The 23518-nt window shown below is 37.4% G+C and overlaps 1 long non-coding RNA gene and 1 pseudogene across 1 annotated transcript; one reads left to right on the top strand and one right to left on the bottom strand.

Annotated features, from left to right (window-relative positions):
- The first annotated feature begins 1386 nt into the window (after window positions 1-1386).
- Window positions 1387-1807, top strand: LOC123582764 (annotated as a pseudogene).
- Window positions 1808-3584: 1777 nt separating this feature from the next.
- Window positions 3585-22523, bottom strand: LOC123587963. Its single transcript, XR_006707632.1, has 4 exons — window positions 22463-22523; window positions 16593-16758; window positions 5581-5744; window positions 3585-3626 (listed from the first exon to the last, which is right to left on the bottom strand). It is a non-coding gene; the product is annotated as an uncharacterized LOC123587963 (long non-coding RNA).
- Window positions 22524-23518: the final 995 nt, after the last annotated feature.

The raw sequence follows: 23518 nt of genomic DNA, 5'->3' as shown, positions 1-23518 counted from the left end.
CAAGATGTTCCTTGAGTGATGCTGTCCCCGATGTGCCGTCTGACGGAGTTGGACTCTCCAGCTCTTGGGTCCTAGTCCCGGCAGAGGTGTTCCAGCACGTGTGACTGAACAAAACAACATGTTAGTTGAAGGATGGTTTCCCCACAGGGTTCTTTCTCAGGTCGACTACGTGACACTTCGCTTATGGGGCCCGTGTAGCTTTTGACACAGTGCTCACGTAGCGAAACCCGGTCTTCCTGGAAAGAGTGTTTCAGCACGGTGCTGGCTCACAGGATTGAGTACATGGCACTTTTCCACCTAGGCCCCGCTGTAGCTTTTCGAACCCTTCTCGCTGAGTGAAATGACATGTTCATTAACGGAGAGATAGATGGGTCCCCACAGTGGGGCTGCTGAGAGCCGAGCCTAGGGCACTTTCCGCCCAGGCCCCACACCGGGGTTTCAAACACTTGTAACCCAGGGAAACGCGATGCCATTCGAAAGGTGGCTTCAGCACCGTGTTGTTTCACAGCATTTCAATCCGTGGCCCTTTCTGCATTCGCCCCACTGGGTTTGCACACCATTGGGACGTGGCGAAACAGCACGTTGTTGGAAGGCTGCCTTCTCTTCCCCGGGATCTGTTTCACGGAGCGGAGGTGTGTGGCGTTTTCCTGCTAGGTCCCGCATGGGATTTCGAGCGCTTCCAAGTTCGTTGCAGCAGGTGTGAGTTGAAAGATGCATTCCCCCAAGGGCAGTTGGAGACAGTGGAGTATAGGACACTGTTCACCTAGGCCCGCATAGGTTTTCAAACCCTTCCGAGTGAGAAAAGATGTTCATTCCAAGACGGTGTTCCCCCACAGAGCTCTTCGGAGAGTGGAGGATAGGGCACTTCCCTCGTGGGCTCCGCATAGCTTTGCAAACAGTTCTCACTTAGTGAAACCATGCAGGGCCTGAACGACGGCTTCATCAAAGTGCCGGTTCACAGGCTTGAGGATATGGCACGTTCCTCATCGGCCCCGCAGGGGTTTCCCGACACTTCTGACGTAGTGAAACATGGTGTTGCTTGAACGATGGCATCTCCCCAGGATTCTTTCACGCTGCCCGGCACATGTCACCTCTTCCCGTCGTTCCCCGCATAGGTGTTCCTACGCTTCTGGCATAGTGAGACCAGATGTCAGTTTAAAGGTAACTTGTGCTAGGCAAAGATTTCTTACATATGAAAACTGAAAGGAACAATCATAGAAGAACAAATGAATGCATAAACTGGACTTCACCAAAAAGAAAAACTGCTCTTCAAAAACACTGTTGAGAGAAGGAAATCACAGACTGGGAGAAGAAAAACCTTGCCAAAAAAACAGGTGATAAAGGATCTGTATCTAGCTCTTTCCACCATCTTTCTGTGCCACCATCATGATGCATGTGACTGTCGTGGCAGATACTCCCCAAAGCATAACAATACTGAAAAGAGAAGCAAACGTCAGGTTCTTACTAGGCCATGCTCCAAAGACATTGTCCACTTTCTAACTGTGATGATGAAGCATGGTTACACTGGTGAATTTAAAATCATTGATGATCTCAGAGTTGGGAAAATTGTTGTGAACCTCACAGGCAGATTAAGCAAGCATCAAGTGACTGGCCCCAGAATTGATGGACAATGCAAAGATCTAGAAAATTGGCAGAATAATCTGCTAAGTTTAGTTTCATTATACTGACCACCTCAGCTACAGTCATGGACCATGAAGAAGCAAGTTGGAAACACACAGAAGGGGAAATCCTGGGATTCTTTTTCTAGGGATGTAATACATATGTGCAAATAAAATGCTTCAGTGGAGAAAACAACAACAACAACAACCACAAAAAACAAAAAGAAAACAAAATAAGAAGGAACTGTGTCTAGAATATACAAAGAATTCTGAAACTCAACAAGTAAGAAAAGATACTAATTTTTAAAACAACAAAAGATTTAGACAATTCAAAGAAGATACACAGATGGTAAAGAAGCACATGAAAATATGCTCACCATCATCAGTTATTAAGGAAATGTATATTAAAACCATAATGAGATATATACTAAATATCCATCTGAATGGCTTGGATTTAAAAAGCTGACAATACTAAGTGTTCATGAATATGTATGTAGGAATTGGTGCTCTGACAGACTGCTGGTGGGAATGGAAAATGGTACAACTCCTTTAGAAAACAACTTGGCAGCTTCATAATAAGGGAATGTAAAGGGACATGAGATTTTCAAGGGTGATGAATATGTTAACTGTCTGGATTATGGTTATCATTTCAAACGTGTAAACATATGTCAAAACTATCAAATGACACACTTCATATATGTGCAGTTTACCTAACTAAAGCTGTTGGAAACGAAAAGCTCTTTCACAGGAAAAAATGTCTAAAACAGTGGATAAGACACAGACGGAAAGAAGGATGTAAAACAATACAAGATGAAGCCAGAGGACTGTGGCCTTTAACCTAATAGCAATGCGAAGTAATAGCTAAGCTTTAATTAAGCAAGGGGGTACCATGATGAAAGACACATTTTTAAAAAACATATACTAATTATGGTTTCAGTGTAGACCAAGGTCCTGAGAGGTAGAACGGAAGGGAAAATGGTCCTGAGGTTATTTCAGTCATCTAGGAGAAAAATAATGACCTGACCTGGGTGAAGGCACAGAAGAGAAGCAGAGTTAACAAACACATTAGATATGCCATTCCTACTAAGAAAGGTACAGTAGAAATGATGACTCTTTGGCTGAGAGGATACAATAGTTCTCCTTTTATTTTAATATAAAACATATTTCTGAGATGAGCAGCTCTATAATACAGCAGTATTCTCTGGTGCAGTAGTAGGCAAGGTGTGCACATAATACTACAGCAATATACCTAAAAAGGCTTCCTATCTTTACAATCCATGCCAAGTTGTTCAATCAGCAACATGAAGTTCTTAGAGTAAGGCAACTCACAATGCTCTGAAGCTGGTTCAGATGACTGAATGAAGTCGACAAGGTCATCTATAGAAGTAATTTGCTTTTTGACCTACCAATGAATAATACCATTTCAAAATGTCCCCCAAATATTTATAAAATATACTAGGTGTAGAGAAGTGATAAATACCCATCTTTTTATAAAAGCAAAAACATGGGCACCTGAGTGGCTCAGTCGGTTGAGCATCCGACTCCATTTTGGCTCAGGTCATGACCTCAGGGTACTGAGTCTGAGTCCCACGTTGACCTCCACAATGACAGCATGGAGCCTGCTTGGGATTCTCTCTCCCCCTCTCCTTCGGCCCCTCCCCCACTTGTGCGTGCTCTCTTTCAAAATACATTTTAAAAATAAGTGAATAAACATTTAAAAGTGAAACCACAGAGACTTTTTAAAAGAACGGATTTTTGTCAGAAAGACACTGTTATCCATAGCTAGTATTTCTATGTAACTTTTTCACAGCAAATGTCTCCACAACAAAGAAAGATTTTCTATTTTTTCACTACATCTTTCATAAAGTAATTTTTTGCCACTGAACAATATTCCTAACAGATGTGTATCAAAATAATATAATAAAAAAAATAAATAATAAATAAAATAAAATTATATTGTCTATTTTTTTGACCTTTTTCTTTTTCTTAGAAATTTTCTTTGCAGGTCTGAAAAAACCCAACAATTCTTTTCAGGCAAATATTAAATATTTAAAATACAAAGCATATCTAAACCTATTGTTTCTGATATAAAATCTCTGCATTTGAAACTAATTTTCTACAAAGGAGATTAAACAACAAAGTAACATCAAACAACATAGAAAATATACTATTGCTAATATTAACAAAGGATTAGGTGTATCCAGTTGTAGTATATATGCTGCTGAAGTGAGGACAACAAAGTACTAAAGTTAGATAAAAACTAACAAAAGCAAAGGAAAATCCTAATGCTACTTGCATTATTTGATAGGAATGATACCATTGTTTCTGTTGTCATTTCACTAAAAATAAGCTTTTACTGGCACTAAAACCTACTTGGAAAGTGCAAGTTAAGTCCCTATATGAAAGAACCCCTTTTTAACAATCATGATATTAATGTGTTGAAGACTTACTATGCAACTACTCTCTAGGCATTACTATGACCACTTCAAGGTATTTGAAGTCCCACAACAATCCTATGAAGTAGGTTATTATATTAGGTATTTTACACAGGAAGAAAATGAGGCACAAAAAGTTGAAGTGACTTGCCCAAGAAGCCCTAATCGCTGGCCAAGAACAGACCCTGAATTAAAACCCAGGAATGTGCCTTCAAAGCATGTGTTTTATACTATGTGGTTAAAGTAATACTCCAGTGTTTCTAACTAATATGACAGCAAATGAATCTATATTATGATTCGATTTCTAGCTATAGTGATACATAATAATTTCTGAATCTTACATATTTTTTAAGACTTTATACTTGGCAAGATGGGAAATCTACTTTCAATAAACTAAAGATTTGCTTCTTCTAGAGAAGTTCCTCAACAGGCATTCATTCATTTATTCATTCATTCATTCAACTGTTTATTCCCACATTCAACACATACTTATTGAGTATACAATCTGTTTCAATGGCACTGTTGGTACAGGAAGCATGGTTTTTGTAATTTAGAGCTCTCTAGTCCAAAAGGAATAATCTGTTATGGATTACTAGTTTCTTTTACAATTGTAAATAAACAAAACCTTCCCCTTTCCCCAGAATCTAAATAAATATTAACTTAATAGAACCAGACACTTTAAAGTCCCTAACAAAATCATAGCTATTTGTGATACTATCAAAGGCACTGGATATCTAAAATCATCAAGGAAGGATTAGTTTTATTCAGACTGACCTCAGTGTTTGCATACACTTATGATAAGTGTGTGTGTGTGTGTGTGTATACACTTATATATACATATAGAACTCATACACATATATTTATATATACATATAGAACTTATACAGCCATATATATATATGTGTGTGTATGTATATATATATATATATATATATATATACTTGCATACATACATATATATTTTTAAATCTGCACATTCAATTATATGAGAATACCTCATTGTGGAACCAATTCAGAATAAACCAACTTCTTCCACAAAATTACATGAATAAGAGTACTAAAGACAATTACTATAATCTTTAAAAGATAATGTAATACAATCAACAAACTTCCTAATGTTTGGAAACGCAAACAAAATTAAGTTAACTAATCATGTCTATCTCTATTGATCATTTCCAACAGAATACATAGTCTAAAAGCTCCCATCTTAAAATAAAAAGAGAAAGAAAATGCCTTTGCAATTCACATTCTTTTTCAGTTATCATCCATTTCTCTATTACCTTTCCCAATTAAAATGCTCTAAGGAGTTGTTTACACTTAGTCATCTTCCATGCTTCCATGGTGACTACTGAAACTGCTCCTTGACAAGGTCACTTACCCTCATCATAACTTTCAAGCAGTGTGTTTGATATGTTGAGTATTTCTTGCTTAGCTTGGACCTACTTACACTACAGCATTTTATTTCCACAAAAGGTAATCACTGCTAAAATTCCTTCACAGGCACATAAAGAATTTATAGATTTTACTTGCTTTCATGCTGATCCTTTTCACTGAAATGGCTGCCATCATTCTTTTGTAGTGGACCACCAGTTAGGGAATCTGCCTCCTGCAACACTGGTGTGATCTCAGATCCTTTTGATGTCCCTTTTTCATTTTCACCTTTAACTTCTTCATATGTAAACCAGGTTCCCTCCTTAAAAAAACAAAGCCATTAAAAAGCCATAAAAAACCTAATGTTTTCTAATAATTTTACTGATAAGAATAAAAAGACAATTTTCATCAAGTTCTGAATTTTACCCATCTGACTTAATTTGATTAATTCAGAGAACAGTGCTGAAGTACCAACCATACAGAAGGAAATACTCATCTGTTGCTTCAAACACAGATAAATATACAATTAGACTACAATGTGATTTGTAAGAATTGACATGTGAAAAGCTGTAAGTGAGGACAAGAAAGGCTTTACTGAAGAGGGAAAATAAACAGCAGAGGTCACCAGGGAAAGAAACGGAAGAAAACCATTTTCTTAGAGATTAGAATGTGAGCACAAAGATTACACAGATGGCATCTAGGTGCCTTGAAAGGAAAAAGTATAAGCTTTTAGGAATTTGGGGAAAAAAGCATAAAATACATGGAAGCAAGTAGTAAGAGATCATTCAGGAAAGAAATTCTGAAGAACCTTGAAGGTTACACTAAAAATTTAGAGTTGGTTGCCTAAAGGCAGTGACTCTTAGACATGGGAGTAATAACAGATTTGTGCTATATTTTTAGCTTTGCTTTTAAATATAAGAATGCTTAATTTCAACAAAGTTTTAAAGTAGCATGAGGTCCATATAACATGAAAGAAGAAATCAGGGAAATATCTTAGGGGATAAATTACTTTTAAAATACCCATATGTCAGAGTGATATCAGTATCATAGCTGAATAAAATGTACCATGTTGCGTCTCCCCACCTACAACCAACTGGCATCGTATCCACCCACGGGAAAAACTGCCTTTGCAGGAGCTGTGGGAATCTAGCACCTTATTCCAAAGGACCGAGGAAAAGTCTTACCTACCCATGCATCAGGTAACAGGCAGACATACTACAGTCTAATCTGTGGACCTAGCAATAGTCCATAAAGTGCCTCCAGCCCCTCCCTCTCAGCCACATCTGGGAGTCCCTCCCTAGAAAACACTCTCTAAGATAATCACCCGTGGATGAGAGAGCCTTTTTGGAAAACCAGGTGTCCTGCAGAGAATTTCCAGCATACCACTGGAGCAAAAAAGTCAGGTTTGGACACACTGAAGAGGTAGTCATTAAAGACTTGAGGGGGTGACTGCTACTTCAAATGCAAAGACAGCAATGCAAAATTGCAAAGAATATAAAATATCAAGGAAATATGATACCATTAAAGGATCACAATAATCTTCCAGTAATCAATCAGAAACATATGGAGATCTGTAATTTATTCAAAAGAGAATTCAAAAATAGCAGTTTTAAGGAAACTCAGTGAGTTACAACAAAAACACAAAAAGCCAATTCAGTAAAATCAGAAAAACACTCTATGAATAAAATGAGAAGCTTAACAAAGAGCTGGAAATAGTAAAAGCTAACTAAACAAAAATCTTGGAGCTGAAGAGTATAATGAAGGAGATGAAAAAACCAAGAGTGATCACTGACAGGAAATGGATCAAGCAAAAAAAATGTGAATTGAAAGACAGGAACTATCAAATTATCCAGTCAGCAGAGAACAAAGTAAAAACAATGAAAAAGAGTGAGGAAAGACTATGTGACTACAAGTGAACCCTCATAAGGCTATTATCAATTTCTCAGCAGAAACCTTACGTGTCAGGAGGCAGTGGGATTACATATTCAAAGTGCTAAGAGAAAAAAGACTATCAATCAAGAATACTTTTCTCAGTAAAATTACCCTTCAGAAATCAAATTGAATAAATACATTTGATACACCGCATTAACAGGATAAAAAAAATCGTATCATCATCCCACCATGGAAGGAAAAAGAATTTGATAACATTCAACATCTTTTCAGGATAAAAACTCTCAACAAAGTGGGTACTGAATTATCATACCTGGGCATAATGAAGCCCAATATGATAAGCCCATAGCCAACATCATATGCAGTGGTAAAAAACTGAAAGCTTTTACTCTAAGTTCAAGAACAAGTCAAAGCTGCCCACTTGACCACTCCTATTCAACAGGATAGAGGAAGTCCCAGCCAAAGCAGTCAAGCAAGAAAAGGAAATAAAAGGCATCCAAATCAGAAAAGAAGAAATAAAACTGTCTGTTTGCAGATGATATGTTCTTATATATAGAAAATCCTGAAGATACCACCAAAAAGCTGCTCAAAGGATGAAGGACACAAAATCAACACAAAGATGCAGGGGTGCCTAGGTGGCTCAGTCAGTTAAGCTTCAGACTTCAGCTAAGTTCATGACTCGTGGTTTGTGGTTCAAGCCCCCTATTGGGCTCTGTGCTGACAGTTCAGAGCCTGGAGCCTGCTTTGGATTCTCTCTCTCTCTCTTCCCCTTCCCTGTTCACACTCTGTCTCTTTAGCCTCTATTACAAAGCTGTGATCATCAAGACAGTATGGTATTGGCACAAAAACAGACACACAGACCAATGGAATAGAATAGAAACCCCAGAGGTGAACCCACAAATGTATGGCCAACTAAACATTGACAAAGCAGGAAAGAGTATCCCATAGAAAAAAAAGACGGTCTCTTTCTTCTGGGAGAACTGGACAGCAACATGCAGAAGAATGAAATTAGATGACTTTTCTTACACCATACACACAAATAAACTCAAAATGGATGAAGGACCTGAATGTGAGACAGGAAACCATCAAAACCCTAGAGGAGAAAACAGGAAAAAAACCTCTTTGACTTCCGCCGCAGCAATTTCTTACTTGAAACATCTCCAAAGGCAAGGGAATTAAAAGCAAAAATGAACTATTGGGACCTCGCCAAGATAAAAAGCTTCTGCACTGCAAAGGAATCAATCAACAAAACCGAAAGGCAACCGACAGAATGGGAGAAGATATGTGCAAATGACATATCAGATAAAGGAAGGGCTAATATCCCGAAACTGTAAAGAACTCACCAAACTCCACACCCACAAAACAAATAATCCAGGGATGAAATGGGCAGAAGACATGAATAGACACTTTTCCAAAGAAGACATCCAGATGGACAACAGACACATGGAAAGATGCTCAACGTCACTCCTCATCAGGGAAATACAAATCAAAACCACACCGAGATATCACCTCACACTGGTCAGAGTGGCTAAAATGAACAAATCAGGAGACTACAGATGCTGGCGAGGATGTGGAGAAACAGGAACCCTCTTGCACTGTTGGTGGGAATGCAAACTGGTGCAGTCACTCTGGAAAACAGCGTGGAGGCTCCTCAAATAATTAAAAATAGAACAACCCTATGACCCAGCAATAGCACTGCTGGGAATTTACCCAAGAGATACAGGAGTGCTGATGCATAGGGGCACATGTACCCCAATGTATACAGTAGCACTTTCAACAATTGCCAAATTATGGAAAGAGCCTAAATGTCCATCACCCGACGAATGGAGAAAGATGTGGTTTATATATACAGTGGAATACTACTTGGCAATGAGAAAGAGTGAAATCTGGCCATTTGCAACAACGTGGATGGAACTGGAGGGTATTATGAGAAGTGAAATAAGTCAGGCAAAGACAGATACCATCTGTTTTCACTTATAAGTGGATCCTGAGAAACTTGACAGCAGACCATGGGGGGGGGGGGGAACGGGGGAAAAAAGTTACAGAGAGGGAGGGAGGCAAACAATAAGAGACTCCTAAACCCTGAGAATAAACTAAGAGTTTATAGGAGGTGGGGGAGAGGGGAAAGTGGGTGATGGGCATTGAGAAGGGCACCTGTTGGGATGAGCACTGGGTGTTGTATGGAAACCAATTTGACAATAGATTATATTTAGTAAAAAAAATTACAAAATCAGCATCAAGAGATCAGTTGCATTTCTAAACAATAACAATGAAATAGCTGAAAAAGAAATAGGAAAAAATCCCCTTCCCCAAAGCATCAAAAAGAACAAAATACTTTGGAATAAATTTAAGAAGGACTTTCTGAAAGATAGGTAGAGTAAAAACTCCAAGACATTGGTAAAAGAAACAGCAGAGACACAAACAAATGGGAAGATACCCCGTTGTTTATGGATTCGAAACATTAGTATCATTAAATATCCACATTACCTGAAACCACCTACAGAGTCAATGCAATCCTTGTCAAAATTCCAATGACCTTTTTCACAGAAATAGGAAAAGCATTCCTCAAATGTGTAAGGAACAAAAAAGACCCCAAATGGCCAAAGCATTCCTAAGAAAGAAGAACAAATCTGGAAGCATCACACTTGCTGGTGTCAAACTATTACAAAGTTATGGTAATAAAGACCATATGAAGTTGCACAAAGACAAACACATAGATGAATGAAACAGAATCAAGAACCCAGAAATAAACCCATGCATAAAGTCAACTAAAAACCCATGCATAAAGTCTCCTTGTTAAGAGACCCAAAAATACTCAAAAGAGAAAAGGTAATCTCTTCAATACATGATGCTGTGAAAACTGGATATTAACACGCAAAAGAATAAAACTGTGCCTCTACCTTACACCACTCACAAAAGTAAACCAAAACGCAAATAAAGACTTCTATATAAAATCTTAAATCATAAAACTCCTAGAAGAAAACATAGGATAAAAGCTCCTTGACATAGATCTTACCAATGATTTAGGATAGGACATCCAAAGTACAAGCAATAAAAGCAAAAACAACCAATGCAATCAACAATGTTTCTGCACAGCAAAAGAAACAAGCAACATGACGGAAAGGCAACCTATGGAAAGGATGAAAACATTCGCAAGCTACAAATATGAAAAATTTCAATATCTAAAATGTGTAAGGAATTCGTACAATTCAACAGCTAAAAACAAATATAATTAAAAACTGGGCAAGGCACCTTAAAAGGCGTCTCTCCTCAGAACATATTCAAATAGCCAAGGGTACACAAGAAGGTGCTCGATATCACTATTCATCAGGAAAATGCAAGTCAAAACTGCAGTTTTTATCTATCACTTTGACCTATTAAAATGGCTATTGTCAAAAAGACAAGAGATATCGTTGGCAAGGATGTACAGGAAAGGAATTCCTTGTACTCCTGTAAGACTGTAAATTGGGACAGCCACTATGTAAAACAGTATGGTGGCTCCTCAACAAACTAAAAATAGAACCTCCATATGAGCCAAAAATCCCATTTCTGGGTATATACCTTAAAGACATGACATCCTTACCTTGGAGAGATATCTGCAGCCCTATGTTTATTGCAGCATTATTTACAATAGTCAAGAAACAACCTGCCATTTGTGACAAAATGAGTGAAACTTGAGGGCTTTATGCTTAGTGAAAAGAAGTCAGACACAGGAAGACAAATACTGTATGATCTGACTTATATGTGGAATTAAAAAAAAATTGCATGAAAAACAGAACAGACTGGTGGTTGCCAGGGTTAGGAGGCTGTGAGAAATGGGTAGATATTGGTCAAAGGGTACAAGCTACCTATTACAAGATTAATAAATTCTGGGGATTTAATGTGCAGGATGGTGATTACAGTGAACAATACTTTATCATATCATTTGAAAGTTGCTACAAGAGTAGATCATCACAAACAAGAAATGATAATTATGTGAGGTGATGGAAGTATTGACACTATTGTGGTAATCATTTGACAATAAAAAAGTATATCAAATTAATACAGGTATACCTTACAGTTACACAGATGTGTGTTACTTATATCTCATAAATCTGGAAAAACTTCAAAAATTCAAATGTACTCATATGTCATTATCTATCGCTCAAAAATAGCAATCATCTGATTAGTTATGCTTTTGTTTAAAAAAAAATGGTTTGCGGCACCTGGATGGCTCAGTCTGTTAAGTGTATGACTTTGGCTCAGTTTGTGATCTAAGGGTTTGTGGCTTTGAGCCCCACATAGGGCTGTGTGCTGACAGCCCAGAACCTGGAGCCTGGTTCGGAATCTTTGTCTCCCCCTCTCTCTGCCCCTCCCCAACTCTCACTTTGTCTCTCTCCAAATGAATAAAGGTTTAAAAAATTAAAAAAAAAATGATTTGGTAACTTTTGTATACTTTTAGCCTAATATCTAATCCTGATAGAAAATACTGGGGGATTCATCAAAAAGAAAATTATAATTCTTTTGTCATGGACTAAATGCATGCAACAGAATATGATTACCATACAGCTACATACATTTCCAAAAATAATGAAATTTCCCACAGATTATTTAGGACTTAAACATGAGCCCCAAAGAGCACCAAAAACAAAAACAAAACTAGCAATTGTGTTTTTTTCAAAAAACTGTTATACAGGTAAATTTTCTCGTGGAAATAACATCCAAGAAAAGAAGAATCTCTCTGAAAGCAATTATCAAACAATTCCTCTCGACCCAAACTTCAAAAATGAATCTGTAATTACAGAATTTGAAATAGCTTTCATTTTGAACCCAGTCAATAGAAGCAACTTTTAGGTAGAAAACATCTGGTGAAAGCCACCTCAAACTTAGAAAAAACAAAACAAAACAAAACAAAACAAACAAACAAAAAACCCTAACATGTAGCCATGGTAACAAGAAGCCACCAAAATCAGTTTTAAATGTGTTAATCAATGCCCACTAGCCCTACTCACCAACCAATCCATTTCAGCTCCTTCCTTCTGAAAGACAGACAATAAAGGACAAAAATCACTCCAATACACATGCTTCAGTGTGCCAACCAATCCACAACAGTCTCACCCAAATAAGCCTGGTGCTTCAGATGATGACAAACCATTTAATTTTCTGAAAGTCCCTCAATCCTTAAAATCCACTCTTCCCCAAACCCTGTATAAGAATAGCAGACTGCTCTGTTAGAAAAGACTATACCTAACCAGCATAGCTCACTCTTATTTGTAAGTGATCAATTCCAACTTCATCTTTTTATTTCAGATATTGAGGGCTCGTAATCCTTTGGCAAGAATTTTTAAAGTCCTATAATAATTTGCCACCATATTTTAGTTTCCTTAATAAATATAAAGGAAGTTTACTATTCCTTTGATACATTTCACCATAAATAAAACTAACATAAATACAACTAAAAGAATAAGTAGCAAGTAAACACAATATTGGGCCCCCCAAAATCCAAAAAGTGTATATAACTGGTAGGTTTAGTTGTCAGAATGAACCCACGCCATACTTTGTCAAAGTGAGTACTAGTATTATGTTAAAAAGAATACACACAGGTTAAACTCCGTTCACTCAATAAACATTATTGAATAAGTACTATATAGACTAGAATATTTTCTAGGTACTGAGGACATGGCAATAAACAGATAACAATCCTACTCATGAGTGAAGTAAACATACAATAAAAATAAGCTACACAAGCAAAATATATAGTATTAGAGGAGAAAAACTAAAGCAGAGAAACCACATTTTGATGTGTCATAGGGAAAAGGGTAGTTGAAGTACTAGTCAGGATGGCCAAGAAAGGCCTTGCTGATGACTTTTAAGCAAAAACTGAAAGAAAAAACAAACAAAAAAGAAAAAGCAAGCCATGAGGTATCTGAGGGAAAGCATTCCAGATAGAGTCAACAGCAAGTACAGAAGTATGTCCAAAGTACTTAAAGGGTAGTGAGAAATTCAGTATGGCTGGACAGAATGAAAGGGGTAGAAAAGACTTCAAATCAGAGAGAGAGAAGGAGACACCTGATCATATATAGGCCTTGTCTGCATTAGGAAGAGTTTTGGCATGTAGTCTGAGTGAAATGGGAGGCAATTAGGCTTTGAGCAGAGGAAGGACACAATCTGACTTACGTTTTATTAGATCCAATGTGTTTAGAATTAACAGAAACAGAGGAAAAACAAAAGAAGAAACAAACAAACAAGAAGACCAGTTAGTTACCTATTACATCAATATAAACAACAGATGATAGTCTCTTGGTCATGGAAGATGTGTTTGGATTCTGGATATATTTGAAGGAAGACCTGACAAGATTTGCTGACAGATGAGATGTGATGTGTATGAGAAAGAAAAAGAAAAGAGAAAGAAAAAGAGAAAGAAAAAGAAAGAAAAGACAGGACTCAAAGATGATACCAAGTTTTTTAGCAGAGCAACTCATAGAACTGTTATTAACTCAATTAGTAAAGACATGAAAGGCAAATATTAAGAAAGAATATCAGGAGTTCAATTTGGGACATGTTAAGTTTGCAATAGCTATCCAGAAAGAGATATCAAGTAGGCAGTTTGATATGCGGGCCTGGAATTATGGAGAGAGACCCAGGCTGAAGATATAAACTTGAGGATCATTAGAATATACAAGATAGTAAAAGTCAAGAGAAGGAAAATCAAAGGCAAATTCCTGGAAGACATCAATGGGTTAAAAGGTGGGGGACGAGGAGAAACAAGCAAATCAGGCTGAGGTGTAGAGACTAGAAAGGCAGCGGGAAAATCAGGTGAGTGATATCCTACAAGCAACATGGAGACAGAATTTTGGAGGAGAGACTTTTCCATTGGGTCAAATATTGCTGAAAGTTTAAGTAAAATGAGATGTATGAAATTATGTTTAGATTCATTAAAGTGAAAATCGGTGGTAACCTTGAAAAAACAATTCTGGAGGAGAGGGAAAATTGCTACAATGAATTCAAGAGTGGATGGGAGGGAGGGAAATCAGGATCAAAGAGTGATGAAGGCTCTTGAAGGATTTCATAGCTTAGTGGAATGATCATGGTTGATCTAATTTTCTATTGTTGCTGTAGTTTTCAATTGTTACATAATGATTAGGTAGAATATTTGTAATATTTGGAAGTCTTAAAAATTGCATATATGTAACACTAGGGTTTTTTTTTTTTTTTTTTTTTTGCTTTTTTAAAATGCCAGACCAAGGTACTAAATAACTCAAAAAGTATACAATGAGAAGACTCCTTAAAAATTTTCTAGATATATATTATATAAGCTGATTACCATTTTTCTCATGCTTAGAAAGACCACAGAAAAACTAAGTTTCAAGGGCAGTATTTTGTGCTTGATAAAAATTATTGAACTCTAAGGGCACCTGGGTGGCCCAGTCCACGAAGCATCCAACTCTTGATTTCGGCTCAGGTCATGATCTCTAGGTTCTCTAGCATCGAGCTCTGCACTGACAACAGGGAGCCTCCTTGGGACTCTCTCTCCCTCTCTCTTTGCCCCTCCCCCACTCTTGTGTGCATGCTCGCTCTCCCTCTCTCTCTCTCAAAATAAACAAACATTTTTAAAAAGTCACCCAACTCTAGGATATTTTATACTATCCAAAGTAATTAATCATATTAAAATTTTATACACAGAAGTAAAAGGGGTTGGGAATGCAGAAAATAGTCCTACTTTGTAAACTGAATTGTCATAAATTGTATAACATGAAGGCACTGTTGAAAAATTTGGTGTGGTGCATGTTGAAATATGTTCTCTAAAAAGGCAGGATAATGGCATGCAAGCAAGGTACCTTTATAAAAACAATTCATTGCATTATCAGCATCTTGGTTTATAGCACAGGGGTCATGAAATGTTTATATAGAATATGAAACATGTTGCCATGTGAAACCTCTTGGCAATATTCAGATTAAGTTGAGGGTCCAACATTGGAGCACCCATGCACTGGGAAACAAAACCAAAAATCTAATAACTAGCAATTTTGTTGGTAGACTTCCAGTGTAGCAGGGAACTTCCGTTTGCAATTCAGTAGATATTAAAAGTATTCTAACAAAATGTGCATAAGACATGACATCAAACCAAACCAAATGCCTTAAATATACTTTGTTAAACCATCAGTACACATAGACCTAAATTCATTTTTTTAAATGGTCCCATACTCCATTACTTTATAGAAGTGAAACTTTACTTCCTTATTAATGAATGGATATTTAGCCTATCTCTGGGGCAACTAGGTGGCTCAGTCTGGTGAGCATCTGACTGTTGATGTTGGCTCAGGTCATGATCTTGTGGTCGTGAGATCGAGCCCTGTGTTGGCCTCTGCACTGTTAACGTGGAGTCTGCTTGGGATTCTCTCTCTCTCCCTCTCTCCCTCTCTGTCTCTGCTCCCCCTCAATGCTTGGGCTCCCGAGTGTGCACATTCTCTGTCTGTCTCTCAAAATAAGTAAATAAACATTTAGACTATCTCCAAATGTTTGATATGGGAATGCTATAATAAATATCCTTCACATATACATGTAACATATTTATATAAGTAACCTTAATATATCTATCCTATTTTGTATATGTAATAATATATAATAAATGCCCTTATAGTGTGTGTGTGTGTGTGTGTCTTTGCACGTGCAGGCGCACGCGCTTGCTTATAGAAGTCATGTATTTCAGAAGGACCCAGTCCTGGCAATGAAACCATTGGAATAAAGGGATGACCTACCTGAAATATTTTTCTCATGTTATATTATTTATTTTTGACAGTGACAGAGACAGAGCACAGCAGGGGAGGGGCAGAGAAAGAGGGAGACACAGAATCTGAAGCAGCCTCCAGGCTCTGAGCCGTTAGCAGAGTCTGACACAAGGCTCAAGCTCGTGAAGTGCAAGATCATGACCTGAGCCAAAGTTGGACGCTTAACCAACTGAGCCACCCAGGTGCCCTGACATATTTGAAATTTTGAAATACACTGCTAAATCACCTTTCAGAAAGGAGTTACCAATTTCATACAGCCACAGTGTCTAAGAATGTCATTTTGCTCACATTTCCTAAGTTTGGTTATTTTTTTTAATAAAATATTTATCACTATGACTGCAAAAAATGGTATCTCATTGGTATTTACATTTTTCTCATTAGCACGTAGGATGAAATATCTCCACGAAAAATACGAAATTTGTTCATCATGAACATTAGCTCAAACTAGAAAAGTTTGTTGAATAGGAAAATAACAATTACCTACTACTTAAGTATTGCTATAGTCTTACCTATCAGAATCTTTATTTCTGTAACAGGCAATTGATGGTTATCAGTTTTTCCATTCTGTCTTTGTGGAATTAATCCAGCAGCTGCAGCATCATGTATGTTTTCTGATACTTCCATGTCACTTCCTCTGTGCTTCTTTTTTTCTTCAACCTTTAATGGAACTTGATACTAAAGGTAATTGTTACTTTAGTCAATAAAAAGAAGTTTTTTCATTCATTTTATCAGTTGACACTTAGTTTGTCATAAATTCAATGGAGAAAAATATTTTGTGTTTATCATTACAAGTAATTGTAATTTTTATAAACTCTGCTTCATTTCTATTGGAATTAAAAAAAAACAGAAGTTACTAAAATTTCTAAAAGGGCTTTCTTAATTTTGTACTCTTATTCATATCCACACTTTGCTACCGAGAATTCCCCACCCACCCCCACCCCATCTGACCAAGAGATACAAAGAAATAAAAAGACAAGAGACAAAATTTGTCCTTTTCTATCCTTACCACCTGGGTTTTACACAACAGCCAGATTTAAAACATGTGACATGAAAGTGCTCCAGTAACAAAAACAGGAAGTTTTCCTCTTTCTGCACGGAGCTATTCTTTCCCTGACTGCCTTTTACAATTCTTTTTCTTTTGGATCCTAAGGTTCTCAAAAAAAAGTGACAGTGTCCCCTAAAATTTATGAACCAAAGTTTGCCACAACGCAAAATGAATAAAGTGAAATGGACGTTAGGGTGGAATTCTGGGAAATTAGTAATGCTCTCCGAATCTCACATTCAAAAACCATAAAACTTTATAGGGAGAGGGTATAAAAGTAATGATCACCTTTAATCCCAATTGCTACTGATAACGTGAATAAAACTCAAAAAGGTTAAATGATTTGTCCTAAGTTCCTAAAGTGGCATTACCTAGCATTTTATGGCACCAAAAGAGATGATACAATTCTTGAATGCTGAATCAGAGAAATGACCACAAATTCATTAAATTAGTCAGATGCATGAAAATTATGACTTTGGCACAGTAAATTAATACCTTGATAGGGGACGAGTAGATTAGCTACTTGTTCTTTTAAAGGAGGGTACCTCTAGATTTTGTCTATTTCTAAAGTCCACACATCTCAAAACTCAGTTTTCTCCCTTGGAGTTAAATACTGAAGGTTTGCTGAAGGTTTATGCTACCCACATGGTAAAAATCATACAGGCCAAACGGTATCATACTTTATTGAACATAAAGTGAAGGTTTGACTCAACAGAAACATCTGAGAATGAGATTTTAAAAATGTGAAAAAAAGGGGTGATAAAACAAATAGCTGCTATTAAGCCTATCTCAAAGGGGTCATGTTGAAATTCTAAGTTCCAAGATTGTGAGTAAAGCAGACAAGACTGCATATATTTGTGGGGAATAAGCTTAGGAATTCCCTGAGCCTACACTGATGGGTTAACCAGGCATAGAAAATTACAAAACCATAGGATGCTCACACCCAAGTTTGAGTAAACAATATTAGGTATCTAGGTATAGAGAGGGCAGGGCAAAGTCTCCAAGACAAAGGTGTGTGAGGTAAACAAGATTAGATATTCAGGAGGACACATTCCCCAATTTAGTACTATAACAGAAAGCTCCTTTCACAGGAAGGAAGGACCAAATTAGGTAAACAGGTAAATAGGGCTATAAGCTGTAGGCTGCAGGGTGAAGATGCCCAGAGGGGAGCTAATTAGCGAAAGAAAGGTGCCTTGTGGATCCTGAGGTAGCACCTGTCTTCTCCCCTAGACTAGCTAAGATAAACAGAGAAGCTGCCTCAGGTCAGCTGTTAACAACAATCTGCCAGGTGCCAGGATTTTGTTTTAAATTGAACCTAACACCTAACACCCTATATCTTGAAACTCCCTTTCCCTCATGCCCATGAGATCCTGTTCACAGATTGATTGTCTCTTTGTGCACATCCATCACCATGTTTGGAAGCCTTCTGATCCTGATAAAAACAGAGCAAGGACCCTTAATCCGGGCTCCTGTGTTCTCCAGGACATTAGCTGTCTCTCCCATTGTAATCCTGTATCCCGCTGATGTCTTGCTAGACAAGCAAAAACCCTAGACCCAGAGTCCACAGACACATACTGAAGCAATAGATTGTTTTAGCTGGGAACATTTGTTTATATTCCTTCTCTTAGTTATTGCTTCTCTCTCATTTTATTGTTTATGGAAATGCAATTTATATTTAAGCCAACATATTTTAAAAAAAACAACCTGGAGATTATTATGTTTTTTAAGCAGTTTCTTTACAGTTATTCTGGTTCATGAGGTCACATGGTACTTATATAGCTAAGTTAGTTTCCCAGTTCATATACTACTTGGAAGACTGACACAGAAACTTTAAGGAAAACAAATCATAAGAATGTTTTCCTAAACTCTTATTTGTTAAATAGCAGAAATAATTTATTTCCAGACACAATTACTTATTTAGACAATTCCATTGTATGCACACTCTTATTCTCTTGAGTGGAAAATCAGAATGGATCAGATAATTGCTAAAGAGAAAAAACAAGAGTAACAGCAAGGTGGACCTCTATTCTTTTGGAGGTTGAACTTTCTCTTTTTCCAAAGATAGGAACTCTACTTGTGACATGCCTATCTCATTCTTAAACCTTTGCATATCTGGATGTAATTCTTCACTTAGATATATTTCAGATGCTGGAAAACTAGATGCTGAAGAAGAACTCACAATTTTTAATTCAGAATCAATACTTGTATAGTTATGACTACTGTCATTATCTGCATATAATGGCTTCTGGAAAAAAATCTTGTACTGGTTTTGTTTTCTCGTAAGTGTTTGTGACAGCAGAAATATCATGCTTTTTTGTTTGAACCATGTGTTTCATCACATCGCAGCAGGCAACCCACAAATCAAAAAGGCTCTCTGAATCACGAGACTGAGGTCTAATTTACAATCGGTGGTATTTTGGTCCATATTTTTTACCATTTGCATGTCAAACACTTGGCCTTCTTTCACTTTAAATGTAACTAGTCGGTTCCTTGCTTTTTCATTTTCTATATCATTTTAAAAATCCTCATTGTTGTTAAAAAGATGCTCAATATCTGGTTTGTTCTCATTTTCATAGTCTGATTTACTTTTTCTTTATTATGAAATTTATTGTCAAATTGGTTTCCATACAACACCCAGTGTTCATCCCAACAGGTGCCCTCCTCAGTGCCCATCACCCACCCTCCCCTCCCTCCAATCCCCCATCAATCCTCAGTTTATTCTGTTTGTAAGAGTCTCTTATGGTTTGGCTCTCTCCCTCTCTAAGGTTTTTTTTTCACTTCCCCTCCCCCATGGTCTTCTGTTAAGTTTCTCAGGATCCACAAAAGAGTGAAAACATATGGTATCTATCTTTCTCTGTATGACTTATTTCACTTAGCATCACACTCTCCAGTTCCATCCACGTTGCTACAAAAGGCCATATTTCATTCTTTCTCATGGCAAAGTAGTATTCCATTGTTTATATAAAGCACAATTTCTTTATCCATTCGTCGGGTGATGGACATTTAGACTCTCCATAAATTTGGCGATTGTTGAAAGTGCTGATATAAACATTGGGGTACAAGTGCCTCTATGCATCAGCACTCCTGTATCCCTTGGGTAAATTCCTAGAAAGAAATTCTGAGAGAGAAATATGCTGGCAGTGTGAATCGGCTTAAGATTCTCTCTCTCACCCTTCCCTCACCCACCCACCTGCTATTGCCAGGTCATAGGGTAGATCTATTTCTCATTTTTTGAGGAACCTCCACACTGTTTTCCAGAGTGGCTGCACCAGTTTGCATTCCCACCAACAGTGCAAGAGGGTTCCTGTTTCTCCACATCCTCCCCAGCATCCATAGTCTCCTGATTTGGTCATTTAGCCACTCTTGACTGGTGTGAGGTGATATCTCAGTGTGGTTTTGATTTATATGTCCCAGATGATTTGCTTTCATTTAAAGAAAGCTTAGAAGATGACTGGCAAGCATATTCTGGGGACCCAGAGTATGAATGAGAGAGAATGACATTTTCAAGGCTAGGCTCTTTTTGTTCAGGAAATGCCTGAAATACTTCCGAGACAGACACTCCAAATGCATCTTCTTCCTCACAATCAAGTACAGTATTTGTCCAATTCGAAGGTATTTCCTTTCAGTTGGTTCCTCCTTAGAGTGACCCCTGGTGGTTCTTCTTCAAGATGAGTAGGAATGCTGTGTTGTTAACAAATTTCACCAAACTTCAGCTTTCACTCACTGGTGATGAGTTTTAAGCTATTTTTCCAGTCTAATTTGCCTTATTTGATCCACATTTCCTCAAAGTTTTGCATAGAATCATGTTTTAAATATAGAGATATATCATTCTCCCTATCACATTCCTGATTCATTGCTGGTTCTTGAGTCATTTTTTGCAGTTGCAAAAACAAATGGTTAATTTCCTTGTTTTGATTTTCACATGTTTGTAAAAACACCTTATCCTTAAGTAATCAAGTACGGACAAAGAAAAATGAGAAAATAATTACAATTTTACTGTTAACTTTCTTAATCTATGTTTAGCTGTTCCCAAGTCACTGGATTGTAACTTCCTGTAAGAAGTGAAAACTAACTTGCCTTAGCCTAAGACAGAAGAAAAGTATGAACTCATAAACTTAAGCTTGTCAGTTTTTAGACCTAAACAATTCATTATATGTTAAATCGACCAAAAAATAAGTTAGATGATTTTTAATTTTACAAACCTTAAAAACTATTTAGCTTACCATCCCTTATAACGAGCACTAAAGTGCATTTGAGTACGATTTAAAGATTAATAACTAGAGAATTGGAAAACTTTAAATTATTAGCAGCCAAATCAATTAATATCAAAGAGAAAGATATATGCTGGCAGTGTGAATCGGCTTAAGATTCTTTCTCTCACCCTTCCCTCACCTACCCACGTGCTCTGTCCTCTCTCTCTCAAAAGAAAGAATTAAAAGAAAAAGAAACCATAAAGAACAGAAAATACATTTACACTATGGTACTCTATTTATTGGAAAACATCTGTGTGTAAGTGGACTCCCACAGTACAAACCCTCCTGGTTCAAGGGTCAACTGTATACCTATATGATGTCTCCACTAAGAGATTACCGGAACTTAACATAGTGCCAAATTAGAAAATCAAAAACCCATTCCTACTTTCCCATTCTTTTCTGGAACCGACGGCCATTTTTTGGCCTCCAGACATTTAAAACAAGTATTCTTGAGGGGCCTGGGTGACTTAGTCGATTAGGCACCCAACTTTGGATCAATTCATGTTCTCACAGTTCATGAGTTCAAGTCCTGCATTGGGCTCCTTGATCTCAGTGCAGAGCCTGCTTCGGATCTTCTGTCCCCCCACCCCACTCTCAACAATAAACAAACATTCACCAAAGTATCTTCAATATTTAGTAAGTCACTAAAAGCCACTGTGATCATTTTGTCTTCTATTTCTATAGCACCCTTTATAGGTTACAAAACGTTGCCACATTTGTTCATTACACATAACCAAGAGGTGGGTATTGGTGCCATTTTTAGGAAAGAGGTCATTGACATTCAAGCAAGTTTTTCCAAGATCCCACAGCTAGGAAGTGATGGAACCAAGATGCTAGCATGTCTTTTGATTTCAAATACAGTGCTTGTAGCTTTATGCAGCAGCTGCCTGGGCCTAAGAGATCAGGACTTTTTTTACCTCCTTCCTTAGTTGTCACCTTAGAACAGGTCATCATTACTTTACTTATATTACTACAAGTATGACTGCGACGTTATTTTAATTATCCAAAAGTCAAAGTCAAGGCATCTCTTGGACGTTTTAACATCACTCCATGCTTATATTTAAAAATAAGAAGAAGACAGTACCTCAGGAAGAGAAGGTGATTCCACATCTTCCTCTTCTCCTAATTCTAATGCTGACACCATATCTAGAGAAAAGTGTCACAGATAAATTAATGAAAACATGTGTTACTATAAATTTTAAACACATACAAAGTCTATCTCCATTCATGAATATTTCAATAAAATAAAAGCAATAGCAGAAAAGATGTTCAGGGGTTCAAGATTTTCCGGAAGTTAAAAGGGGGTAGTACTTGAGATACTTCTAAAGAAAGATAGCAACAGAAAAATATCTTCACGAAAAAAGGATAATATATTTGGATCTACATACTTTCAGATTTTTTTTCATACTAGCATTTAATCATAGGAAAACAACTCACAGAGATTCACTAGCTTACCACTTCTGTAATTTTTATGCACTCCACCAGCAGAAGTCCAACTGTCATTAACTGTTCACTCTGGTGGCACATTTTCAATAACACCAACAGCACCTTCCTTTGCTTCCATTGCTGACTTTGCTGTTCCTTCCTAGAAAAACAGCACAAAACAAAAATTCAACTTCAGAAAAATATCACATTAATTCATTTGGTCATGCACTCACCCACTCAAAAAGACAAGCACATACTGTATCTGTCAAGTCACAGCCACGATCCGGGGAAGAGCTGGAAATATAAATAAAAGACAGAGTCTGTTCTATATGCTAGTAGCGGTAGAGATGCATGAAAAGAGGCAAGGACAGAAAAATACCATCCACTAGTTCTGCAAGGGAAGTGAATAATGTACAGTGAATGCACAAAGGAGAAAACACTTACATTTGGGAAGCTCAGCAAACGCTGGGAAGATAGGGATGTATCTTTTTTTTTTTTTAATTTTTTTTTTCAACGTTTATTTATTTTTGGGACAGAGAGAGACAGAGCATGAACGGGGGAGGGGCAGAGAGAGAGGGAGACACAGAATCGGAAACAGGCTCCAGGCTCTGAGCCATCAGCCCAGAGCCCGACGCGGGGCTCGAACTCACAGACCGCGAGATCGTGACCTGGCTGAAGTCGGACGCTTAACCGACTGCGCCACCCAGGCGCCCCA

Source organism: Leopardus geoffroyi, chromosome B1 (genome assembly GCF_018350155.1).
Source record: "Leopardus geoffroyi isolate Oge1 chromosome B1, O.geoffroyi_Oge1_pat1.0, whole genome shotgun sequence".
Taxonomy (NCBI): Eukaryota; Metazoa; Chordata; class Mammalia; order Carnivora; family Felidae; genus Leopardus; species Leopardus geoffroyi.
This window is presented reverse-complemented; position numbering and strand designations above follow the sequence as displayed.